Genomic DNA, 12,340 nt, shown 5'->3' on the forward strand with positions numbered 1-12,340 from the left:
ACAGGATCCAGGTCGCCAGTGTGGTTTGAAACACCGCACCAAAGCACAAAAACCAGAATGGCTACTTAGTTCTAACCACAATGACGAGGGACAAGAGAATTTTCTGCCGCTTGATAGATTCCTCTCTGAAATGGAGGCTAAAACAAACAACCAAAAAACAAACTCCGTACCACTATGAACCAAATCAAGTTAGACCTGCAGTCCAGATCGACTCTTTCCTCTTCCTAGGGCCCTTCAGTCTTCACTAACCCTCTTCCCTAGGAGGGATCCGGGAAAACAGGTATGACAAACACAGCATGAGAAACTCTAGGCAGACACCAGTAAGAATTCAGAAAGCATGACAGCTGACTACTCAAGTCATGTCTGCATTGAAGGTTCCCGTCCCGAGTTCCTGGGCTAGCAGAGACCTGAAGTTTTGTTTGAGATTCTTACCTCAAGCTCCAGAAGTGTCCAAAGTTGGGGCGTACCTTCGCTTCCCTTCGGCTTCGAAACAGGAGTGTTCTCTACCTTGCGCCTTGATCGCCGCTGCCGAAACGTCAAGATAATTAAGTCTGAGTCACCCCAGCCATGAACTTTTTTTTTCTTTCAGATGACTCTTTCAAAATGTGATACGTAATTGCTTCACTACGATTACCCAATGGCATGAATGAATACTACAGTCTCTATCTAGATGAATAGACAAGGCCACCCATGCAATCATCATCTTCCTATAACACATGTGTGTTCAGACGCCAAATACACACACGGCATTTTAGTGAAAGTACTGGGCTATTTTAACCGAAAAGATTAAGAAAAGACTTCTAATCTATTTTTAAAAGGTGTTTATACTTGTTGAACTGACTCAGGATGTAGCTCAGTAGCAGAGTGCTTACCCAGTGTGTCCAAAGCCCTGGGTTCTACCCCCAGTATCTGGGGAAAACATGATAATACTGAGATGGAAGACGGGGAAGAATCTCCTTTGGCCAGGTCGGGGGCCGGCTCCACTACATAGGATATTGTGTGGACTTTAGGTGATCATGAGATTCGGTCTGAAAGCATGTGACTTGGTAACCAGTCTGGCCTAGTTAGCATCTTTATCATTCAAGGCAAGACCACAGATGGCATCTCCAAGGGTTTGCTCCCTTTCAAATGCCACAATGACTTCCTGTCCCAGCATTTCTTTGATGCAAGCTGTATCTGGTTACCAGCCGCTGTATCGCTGTGGTTTACGTGACTTAGCCAATGTATTTGCTTTTTTCTTTCTTGTAACAGATCTCCGTGTAGCCCAGGCTGGCCTCAAATTTACGATACTTTGCCAAGCGTGAGAACTACAGGTGTGCATCACCACACTTTGCTAGTCAGCGTGTTTTGAATGACTAGGGATTGGATTGCATGATATGTAATAATTTATTCGCATTAAAAGTTTTTTTGGGCAAGATAGGTTTACCGTCTCAGTTTTTCCAGGATGTGTGCTTTCAGTATTAAAGTAAGGACAGCTTGGGCCAAATCCAGATGTTTAGTTTCTCCAGCGAGAACAGCAGGCACATTCATTTAGCAATATCCCCACTATTGATGAGTTTGCAGGTTTATCATAAAAATTACCTTGAGTTCTAGTTACCTCCTTAACTTGATTTTTTTTTAACCCTGGTAAAATGTGGTTCTGCCTGAATCAACTCTGTATATCAATAGGGAACACTAGCAACATGATAATATGCTGTTAATGCAATAAAATTTTAGTGGCCTTGCCAATGGTAACATAAACCTGGAGACAGTCATCATAGACAAATCTACTTATTCAATCAAAGAACATTTGTCAAGGACTTATGGTAGGAATGAGCTTCTTAGGAGAAAAGACAAGAAGAGCCCTGGCTACGATGCAGACACTTCTAGCAGACAGGAAACAAAATGATTAAGAGACCAATAAAAGCGAAACTGTACAGATGGTAGCATGTACTATTCTATGGTTTGCATGCTGAATGTCCCCTCTGAGGCCCGTGTATTAAAGACTGAGTTGTCAGGTGGCATTATGGGGAAATGCTGGAATTTCTGAGTGGTGGGACCTCATAGGAAATTCTTAGGCTATTGGAGGTACCCCTTTGGAGAGGACTGGGGACCTGGGATTCTCCCCCTTATGTCCTTGTTTTTGTGACACTAATTTTCTTCTACCACAAACTCCTACCATGTTACAGGCCCAAGTCAACGGTGTCAAACTGTCACAGACAGGAACCTGTAAAACGGTGAGTCAAATACACCTGTATTCTCTATAACGTAATTGTCTCAGGTAATTTTTTTATAGTGATGGAAAGCTGACTAACGTACATTATGAAGGAAATAAGGGCACGTAGCCGGTGAGGTAACCTTATAATTGGCAGAGTGATGTAGCTGCAGGAGGCCAGTTTGTCGGGATGGTCCAGGCTGGCTTCTCTGAGGAGGTAACACGTGAACTGAGCTGACTATTAAAGTCATTGAAGGGAAATAGTGAAAGGGGAGGGGGCAAAAAAGTGAGCCAGGGGAGTGACGTGAGGATGGACAGAGTGGTAGGCATAGTAATGGTGATGAGAGATGTGTGTGTAGTTTGGGTTCAGGGGAGAGGTCTCTGGAGTCATCACCAGAAGTGAAGGACATCATCTTGGCATAGGGTCCTGTGATGCATAATGGGGAAAATGCCAGGCGCCACACAGATAAGCACACGAAACTGTACTGTGGCCCTTTTTAATGCATTAGAAAAAAAATGCAGTAACTGGGTATCAAGATGTAGAAGAATCCAAATAGATCCATATCTATTGCCAAGTACAAAATTCAAGCCCAAATGGATTAAAGACCTCAACACAAAACTAACCACACTGAACCTCATAGAAGAGAAAGTGGGACATACACTTGAATGCATTGGCATAGGAGATCACTTCCTAAATATAACCCCAGTAGCATAGACACTGAGAGCAACAATTCATAAATGGGACCTCCTGAAACTGAGAAGCTTCTGTAAAGCAAAGGACACGGTCAACAAGACAAAATGGCAGCCTACAGAATGGGAAAAGATCTTCACCAACCCCACAGCAGACAGAGGTCTCATCTCTAAAATATACAAAGAACTCAAAAAACTTAACATCAAAAGAACAAACAATCCAATAAAAATGGGGTACAGACCTAAACAGAGAATTCTCAATAGACAAATCTCAGATGGCTGAAAGACACTTAAAGAGATGCTCAACATCCTTAGCCATCAGAGACATGCAACTCAAAACAATTCTGAGATTCCATCTTACACCTTACATCAAAAACACTGATGACAACTTATGCTGGAGACGTTGTGGTGAAAAGGGAGCACTCCTGCATTGCTGGTGGGAATGCAAGCTGGTACAGTTCCTTTAGATATCAGTGTGGCAATTTCTCAGAAAATTAGGAAACAACCTTCCTCAAGACCCAGTAATACCACTTTTGGGTATATATCCAAAGGATGCTCAATCATGCCACAAGGACATGTGCTCAACTATGTTCATAGCAGCATTATTTGTCATAGCCAGAACCTGGAAACAACCTAGATGGCCCTCACCATGGATAAAGAAAGTGCGGTACATTTACAAAATGGAGTACTACACAGCAGTATAAAATAATGACATCTTGAAATCTGCATTCAAATGGATGGATCTAGGAAAAAAAACATATTGAGTGAGGTAACCCAGACCCAGAAAGACAAATATAATATGTATTCACTCATTTGGCTTCTAGACTTAAAGCAAAGAAAAAAAAACAACCTACAGTCCACAACCCCAGAGAACCTATACAACAAAGAGGACCCTAAGAGAGACAAACATGGATCTACATAGAAAGGAGAAAAAGACAAGATCTCCTGAGTAAACTGGTAGCATGGGGTCACAGGAGAGGATAGAAGGTGAGAGGGGAGAAAGGGAGGGGAGTGGAGAAAAATGTATAGCTCAATAAAAACAATAAAAAGTGCAGAAACAGACACGAAGGATGAAAGATGTCACATATCCTAAGGAAAAAAATTCATAAAATGTCTTTAATCATTTCTGCTCTCTCGTCCGCATCTTCCTAGACTGGCACCGACAGTTTCTTGTTCCACCTCTCCCTCTTGAAGAGGAATGCAAATTTGTCTCCATGGTTACAGTCATTCCCTCCGTGTCTCTGGGGTATTGGCTCCAAATGCCCTGCGGTCCCCAAATCTGCAGATGTTTAAATACCTTCTATCCAGCAGGATAGCATTTCACATAATCCAACCACATCCTTCTGTGTTCCTTAAATTATCCCTGGATGCCATGGACCTCAAAAGAGCAACATAAATAGTTGCTCTCCTGTGTCGCTATGGTGACAGTGACAGCAGGGCAGGTGATGTTTTTTCCCAATTATCTTTGAACTAATAGAAGCGGAAACACAGATAAGGAGGGCCACATGCACTTTTTATAGCTATCCTTAATTTGACAATCAACAGATGCTTTCTTTTTATGTGACATTTCCCTCTTAAACAAATTTGGAAACATCTTAAGTAACAACTATGACCCCTAGCCCCTTGACTGTCTTTGCCTGTCTCAGACCCTTTGCCTGCTGGAGTGAACTGAGCAAAACAACTTGCCTACCTGTGTCTGCAGCTGCTCTGAGCACGAGACCCTGATGGCAGGGAAGTGGGTTCAGGTGAGGCCTTTGGCTGAAAGATCGGGAGAGCTGGGGTGTGGCCAGAGCCCTGTATAAGCTGCCTCTGAGCACAATAAGGTTGGCATTCTTGGCATTCTTGTAACAAGGATGATTCGTGTCCCCGTGTCTCTGCCTGTCTGTGTGTGTATGTGTTGAAATCTCCAGCCTGGTTCCCGGCTCGTGTACCGTAGAGCATAGAACAGGAATTGTGTTTTACAAACAACAGCCCTGGCTGTCCTGGAACTCACCCTGTAGACCAGGCTGGTCTTGAACTCACAGACATTTACCTGCCTCTACTTCTCTAGTGTTGGTATTAAAGGCATGTGCCACTACCATCAAGCTATAAATAACAAGTTTTAAAAGGTCTAAGAAAGAAAGAAATTAGTTTCATTGCTTTTGGAAAGGACATTTGAGATCTTGTTTGGAGGTTCTAGCAGGGGAGCGCAGCTACTTGTATACCCTTGACTGAAGATGGGTCCTCCTCTATTGGGGTAAGGTTGTTCTCTTTGACCAAGCATGTAGCTTTGGGAGGGATGCACATGGAGCAGTGAGGGAGGAAGGGGGCACCCGCCTAGCCAGCCAGATCAGCTGAATCAACCCTGGCGATCAATGGGGTGACAGATGTCACAGCCAGATTGCCCTCACTTCCGGAAAGGACATCTGAAATCGGCTCAACTAGTTTTCTACTCTCTTCAAGGAATCATTTTAAGGCAAAGCTTCCAAATTCATCAAGAAAACAGCAAAAGCCAACAGCATTCCATCCAATTCCCCCCCCCCCCACATTTAAATGAAAAATTTACTGGTAATTCCTGCTTATTCAGAATACTGGTGTTTGTAATCTAAAACACCACTGCTGACAGGACTTGGTCTTTTTAGATCGCGGGAGACTTTGAATTGAAGCTCCAGAAGGAAGACAGTAATTAACTATGTAGAAGTAATCATTCATTAAAGAAAGACGCCGAGATCCAGTTAGAAGGAATTAAGCATGCCCGTCCCTTGTTCCTAGGTTATATAGCATGTCGAACTTGGTGCTCTGAGCAAAGCAACCAGCATCATTTTCAGATCAGCTATGCATGCTCGCAAGAATGCATCCGTTTGAGGCCAGCCTGGTCTACAAGAGCTAGTTCTAGGACCGGCACCAAAGCTACAGAGAAACCCTGTCTCGGAAGACAAAGACAAAACAAAACAACAAAAAAAGAATGCATCTGTTAACTGTTCCCTCAGAGAAGGGAGTTGGAGAAGGTCACTGGATCTTCACTTGAGGTCCCAGCTGTCCATCAGGACATCTGTATGTAGCTAGCTAAGTTGTGCTTACCTGGTAACCTTAGGGTCTCAGGAGGTATGGAATATATAGGTTGGGCAAGACCCATGCTCTGTAAGAAAGCTTCATAAACTCATTGTTTGCCCAGGGTGAACACTGGCTTCTTCTTGAGGACCGGTAGACACGTTTTGTGTTGTCTTAAGGAAGGAATTATATTTCTGTTTAGAAGGAAACGGTGCAAACTGTTTATTAACATATTTTTTTTGGATTATTAACATAATTTTTATTGGGTCTTTTGGAATCTCACATCGTGCACCCCAATCCCACTCATTTCCCAGTCTTTACATATTTGTCCTCCACCCTGTAACTCCCCCCCCCAAAAGAAAATAAAGAATAAAAATTAGAAAAGAAGCAAAAAAACCAATCAACCAACCAAATAAGCATAAAACTGGAATACCATCTCACAGACCCCTCTTGAGACCGGCCTGCTGCTCTAGCGACCACAGCCTTCAGTGTATGGATCATTCTGCTCCTCATTCTTTTCTGCCTCTCCATCACATAGTCTATCGTCGTAGTGGCATTGAAAGCTGCAGTGTATCGCGCAATACACCCCTTTGTCCAAACAGCTTTACTTGTGAATATTCATTGCAATGAGTTATTAGTTATTAACGTTCACAGCCTCTGCCTTCTGCTACCTCTTTAATACTAGACCCTCACAGAGACTCTTGGATATCCTGCTGTTTCCCTGAGTCATGGAGATCCCGTGGCTATGGATCTACAGACTGGCCTCTTTATGTGCTCCAGTAACTCATAGATGGGGAGGGAAGATGTTGGGGTGTGTTCTCTCAAAACTCTGGAACTGGGTCTGGGTGATAGTCAGCCTGCCAGCTCTCCCACCCACACCATGGGGAGGGCGGCAGCTGGGGAGGAGTGGGACCAGCACTCTCTCACCCTCACCACCAAGGACCGCTCTCCCAGGCCACCTAAGTGAGGGGCAGGCCTAACTCTCCCAGGCCCATGGGTCCACGGGTGCCGGGTGCCGCCATGTGGTGGCTACGAGGGGAGGAGCCAGCTCAGTGGGGTCCTCAGGCCGCCGTACAGACCCGCCAACACTAGCATAGTCTTTGTGCTGGCACCAGCCACGGAGATCAACACAGACCCAGGACCACGGACCCAGACAAGGCTTTCGGTGGCAGTAGCCGCATAAGCCTGGGCATCACCATGGCCTCAGGTGGCAGTGCATGCCTCTCACATCAGGCTGTTCCTCACTGTTGTAGCGTTTCCAGTTCTGTCTCTCTTCCATCTCTTTACCACATACTTGCTTGCTTCCTGGAGGCACCCACCCAGCGATGCCTGGGTGAGGCCCAGAGTCTCAACACTTCCTAGATTTTTTTTTTTAACTTGAAGACAAATCACACTGTTTTATGGGATGGGACAGGGTTATATGTATATGGGGTAGGAGTGAGCCAAAATGGCCGGTTTGGAGGCAAAAGGCACTTCCAGCTTTGCTCCCTGTTTCCCCACACCTGTGCTAATGAAGTCTGATTAAAAGGGAACCCCAAAAGGAGACATAGGAGATATATTAAGTGTTACCTATTATTTACTGTGTATTTGTTATATTTTGGGCACTTCTCATATATGAGCTCCCTAAACCTCTGTCAATGTGAGGAACAAAGACTATCTCCATGCTATAAATGAAGACCTTGAGGACAAGGACCGATGGGAGATTTTTGAAACCTGTTAAAAAATTAAACATTTTTTAATATGTAATTTTACCACGTTAAAGTTAAAAACCTTCCTTTTTATTTTAACAGAAAAGGGGAGGCGATGTGGGATTTCCCTCTGTATGCTGGGATTACCATTGGTTATAGGGGAACAGAGCTAGGTGGGGAAAACTAAACTAAATTCTGGGAAAAAGAAGGGCAGAGCCAGAGAGAAGCCTTGTAGCCCTGCTGGAGACAGACACCAGAAGTTTATCTGGTAAGCCACAGCCACGTGGTGATACATAGATTAATGGAAATGGGTTAAATTAATATGTAAGAGTTAGCCAATAAGAAGCTAGAGCTAATGGGCCAAGCAGTGATATAATTAATACAGTTACTGTGTGATTATTTTGGTTCTGGGCAGCTGGGACAAACAAGCAAAGAGCAGCCGGGAACCAACAAGTGGCCTCCCTCCAACAAAGGGCTGTGTTGAAGCTTGGCATCAGTGCTTACATTCAAGACATAGGTGTCTGTTACACTATGCTGGCATTTTAGGAAGGTCACTGAAGGGCAACCCACAGTTCAGGGCATGGGGAAGGCGGGGGAGAGAGGAGGGTGCTGTTACTTGGTAACCCTTCTTGTTTCCCCACCAGCTAATTGAATTTGTGTGAGTAATACAGATTTGTGTTTTAAATTACTACCAGAGGAAGTTGTCTGGAATTTGTTTGGCTCTTAAGAGAGATGGATGAGTCTACAGTCTGGGTGAATGATCTTGCTGCCTGGCATTATCTCCACCTTTCCTCCATGTTTTGTTTTATAGGTCACAAGTGTTTGAAATAACATAAGTGAAGGGTTTTGGGAGAAAAGGTACAGACTTTACCTGTGGGAATATACGGAGTCTGTAAGCGTAAAGGCAGCGAGAATTGTAGGCCAATGGGGCATTCTAGTTAACTTTCAGGGTATGGGCTAATAATTCTGAAGACACTATGCATGTACGTCAGAACAATTAGGCAATAAAGTAAACAGATGGCAGATAATTGTAGCCGGTTCTCTTATAGTTGGACTGGGAAGTTGGAGATAAGCAGGGAAGGATGCTGCTATACAGAAGGCTGGTCTAGCTCTTAAGGGAGAATGCTGCTATACAGAAGGCTGGTCCAGCTCTCAAGGGAAGATGCTGCTATACAGAAAGCTGGTCCAGCTTTCAAGGGAGGATGCTGCTATACAAAAAATTGGTCCATCTCTCAAGGGAGGATGCTGCTATACAGAAGGCTGGCCCAGCTCTCAAAGGAAGATGCTGCTATACAGAAGACTGGTCTGGCTCTCAAGGGAAGATGCTGCTATACAGAACGCTGGTCCAGCTCTCAAGGGAGGATGCTGCTATACAGAAGGCTGGTCCAGCTCTCAAGGGAGGATGCTGCTATACAGAAGGCTGGTCCAGCTTTCAGGGGAGGATACTGCTATACAGAAGGCTGGCCTAACTCTTAAGGGAGGATGCTGCTATACAGAAGGCTGGTCCAGCTCTCAAGGGAAGATGCTGCTATACAGAAGGCTGGTCCAGCTCTCAAGGGAGGATGCTGCTATACAGAAGGCTGGTCCAGCTTTCAGGGGAGGATGCTGCTATACAGAAGGCTGGCCCAGCTCTCAAGGGAAGATGCTGCTATACAGGAGGCTGGTCCAGCTCTCAAGGGAGGATGCTGCTATACAGAAGGCTGGCCCAGCTCTCAAGGGAGGATGCTGCTATACAGAAGGCTGGTCCAGCTTTCAGGGGCAAACCATAATTAAAGGACAGCCTGTGACTCAGTTAATCCTCTCCTTGGTGTTCATCTCTGTGGAAAACTGCAGGGCCATCTGATACCCAGAAGGAAAGTGCCTCAGGTAGCTATGACTGCTAAAACTCTAGTGAAGAAAGCCTGATACTCCCAGAAATGCAGTAACCCCACTCCGCCCTTTAAATATGCCAAACTGGAAAAGAAAGCTGTTTTCTCTTCCAAGTAAAAGAAACTCAGAGACCATGTGACCCGTGATTGTGCCATTGCTCTGCTCTGCCAGGAACTCCGAGTTTTAGCCTGTGCTACACTGGCTGCGGCAGGAGGAGGCTGTGATTCACATGTGAATGGATCAGAGTTGGATCTATCATAATATGTCTGGTTACATATAGAAATAGATATTCTATTATGGAAATAAGATATAACCTTGCTCAGTTAGCCAGGAAGGCTCAGAAGCAAAGACGCCCCATTAACAGTGAGTATAATTATTACCCAGATCTTGGTGTCAAATCCCATTCTCCAAACAAACAAACAAAAAATGAAAGTAGGTAGGGATTCTCAGAAAAACAAATTGCTGGTTTTGGTCCTAGGGCAGAAAATATACAAAATTATCCCATTGCACCTCATAGCTACAGGAAGTAAGAAAATACTCAAAAATGGAATTGAATAAAATAAATGAAGGAAAAATACAGAGATGGAAAAACGAATACAAGAACCAATGGAAGACTCATTTTCCAGTGGACAGAGCTGGGCAGCAGCAATGAAAAATTAATTTTAGACTATGATAAATAATGTAAAGTAAGTATTTAATTCACACTAGTACAATTGATTTGATAAAAGAATAAACAAGCCCTCTCTCTTTCTCTCCACCCCCTCACCCCCTTCTCCCCTTTCTCCTTCCCCTCCATAACCCATCTAATAAATATCTAATTCTAAAAAGACAAGAAAAAAAATAAACAAATGTGCTATGTAGACCAAGCCAGTGCAAAATGATTGATTGATTGATTTTTGAGACAGGAGCTTTCTATGTAGTTTTTGCTGGTCTGGAATGTAGATCAGGCTGGCCTCGAACTCACAGAGGTGATCCTGCCGCTGCTTCCTGAGTGCTGGGATTAAAGGCATGCACCACTATGCCTGGCTACTATTTACGTCAGGATCATGCAACCCAGACTGATGGGGCTTGCTAAGTAGCCAGGGATGACCTTGAACTCTTGGTTTTTCTACATCTCCCAAGTGCTGAGACTACAGGCATGCACCATTATACTTAGATTGTGCGATGCTACTGATCAAACATGGGGCTTTGTGAATGTGTGGCGAGCACTTTGTAAGCGAGGGCACAGGAAAGAAACCACTGAAACGGCTGCTCCATGACTGGGGGAAGGCTTTTCATTGTGAATAAGAGAGAGAGAGAATATCCAGAGACATTTGGAAGAGTCCAAAGCAGAGAGAAAAAGAAGTAGATGGGACATGGCCAGGGCTAGGGAAGTGGAGCATGGAAAAGCCATGTGTGTTACATGGAGGATGAGTAGTTTTGGTGAGGGAACCTTGTGAACTGGAGCAGCCTGGGATGTTAGGGTAGAGGACATGGTGAGAAGAGCTAGTGTAGTTGGAAATTTCTGTCCTGCCTGGTCCCTCAGCTGTTTAGTCCCAAGGAAACACACAGAGGGTTATATTAATTATAAACTGTTTGTTCTATTAGCTCAGGCTTATTATTAACTAGCTCTTACAACTTAAATTAACCCATAATCCTTATCTATGTTTAGTCACATGGCTTGGTACATTTTCTCAGTGAAGCATTCTCATCTTGCTTTCTCTGCATCTGGCAGGTGACTGCATCTCTGCCTTTCTTCTTTCCCGAATTCAACTAGTCCAGTTGTCCTGCCTATACTTCCTGCCTGGCCATTGGCCAATCAGCATTTTATAAGAATCAATACAAGCGACAAATCTTTACAGTGTACAAGAACTTTAGCCCACAGCATTCCAGGATGCTAGTGTGGGTTTTTAAATGCATAGCAAGAGTGTGTACACAGGGACTCAAGGAGACAGAAGGACAGCGTGTGCTTTGATATGCAACCACAAGTTAATGTGGCAGGACAAATGGAGAGCCATTTGTCCCCTTGCCAGAGTCAAGGGACTATAATGGAAATGACTCATTTTGGCATACAGAAACCTGTTTCACAAGTTCCTGAGGAATGCTAAAAGTATCTGCCAGCAATCCTATGATTGCTAAGCCAGCATGAGCCTCATGAGTCAAGATGATCATTTTGGACCAAGTCAATAGGCCTGCTCTTTTGGGGTGCTTGTGGTTTTCCTTTGGACCTAACATTTACCAACTGAACTATATCCCCAGCTTAAGTCTGAACAATGTATACAGATACCCCTCCTGCAACGCGTTAGAAAACAGCCCCTATTTTAAAGTTTAAAAAATATTAAGTGTATGAGTGTTTTGTCTGCATATCTGTGGACTATATAGTTTTCTGGTGTCCACAGAAGCCAGAAGGGCACATTGGATCCTCTGGAACTGGAGTTACAGATGGCTGTGAGCTGCCATGTGGATGCTGAACATTAAATCCAAGTCCGCCAGAAGAGCAGTCCGTTCTCTTAACCACTGAGATATCTCTATAGCCCTACAGGGTGTCAAGACCCCATTCCCCCCATACCTTTTTATGGGAAATCACACATTTCAGGTCAGAGCACGGCGCTAGAGTCAAATTCAGCACCTGTCAAATTCAGGGTTTCCTATCAATATTTGGACAGCCTTCCTTATGCTTCTGGGAAATTCTAATAAGCTCTGTCTCCCCAAAGAAAGTCAGATTCTAATTTTCAGTCTCTTTTGTGGTCAGGATTCAGGAATGGGGCCCAAACTTCCTTAGAGCACACCCCTATAAACTCTTGATTGGAAAGAAAAGCGAGGAAACAGAATCTTTTTTAGAAGTGTCATTTTGTTGGTGCAGGAAAAAGCAAACAAATAAAAACAAAAC

The 12,340-nt window shown here is 44.1% G+C and overlaps 1 protein-coding gene across 1 annotated transcript in view; it reads right to left on the reverse strand.

Annotated features, from left to right (window-relative positions):
• Positions 1 to 12,340, reverse strand: part of Bpifc (BPI fold containing family C) — a 59,251-nt gene that overhangs the window by 44,311 nt on the left and 2,600 nt on the right. Inside the window, exons 2-3 of the mRNA XM_075954796.1 lie at positions 5,945 to 6,108; positions 433 to 525 (exon numbers count right to left, since the gene is read on the reverse strand). The gene's annotated coding sequence lies outside the window, so the exon portion shown is untranslated. The remainder of the gene's footprint in view (positions 1 to 432; positions 526 to 5,944; positions 6,109 to 12,340) is intronic.

The sequence above is a fragment of the Microtus pennsylvanicus genome, chromosome 20, assembly GCF_037038515.1.
Source record: "Microtus pennsylvanicus isolate mMicPen1 chromosome 20, mMicPen1.hap1, whole genome shotgun sequence".
Lineage (NCBI taxonomy): Eukaryota > Metazoa > Chordata > Mammalia > Rodentia > Cricetidae > Microtus > Microtus pennsylvanicus.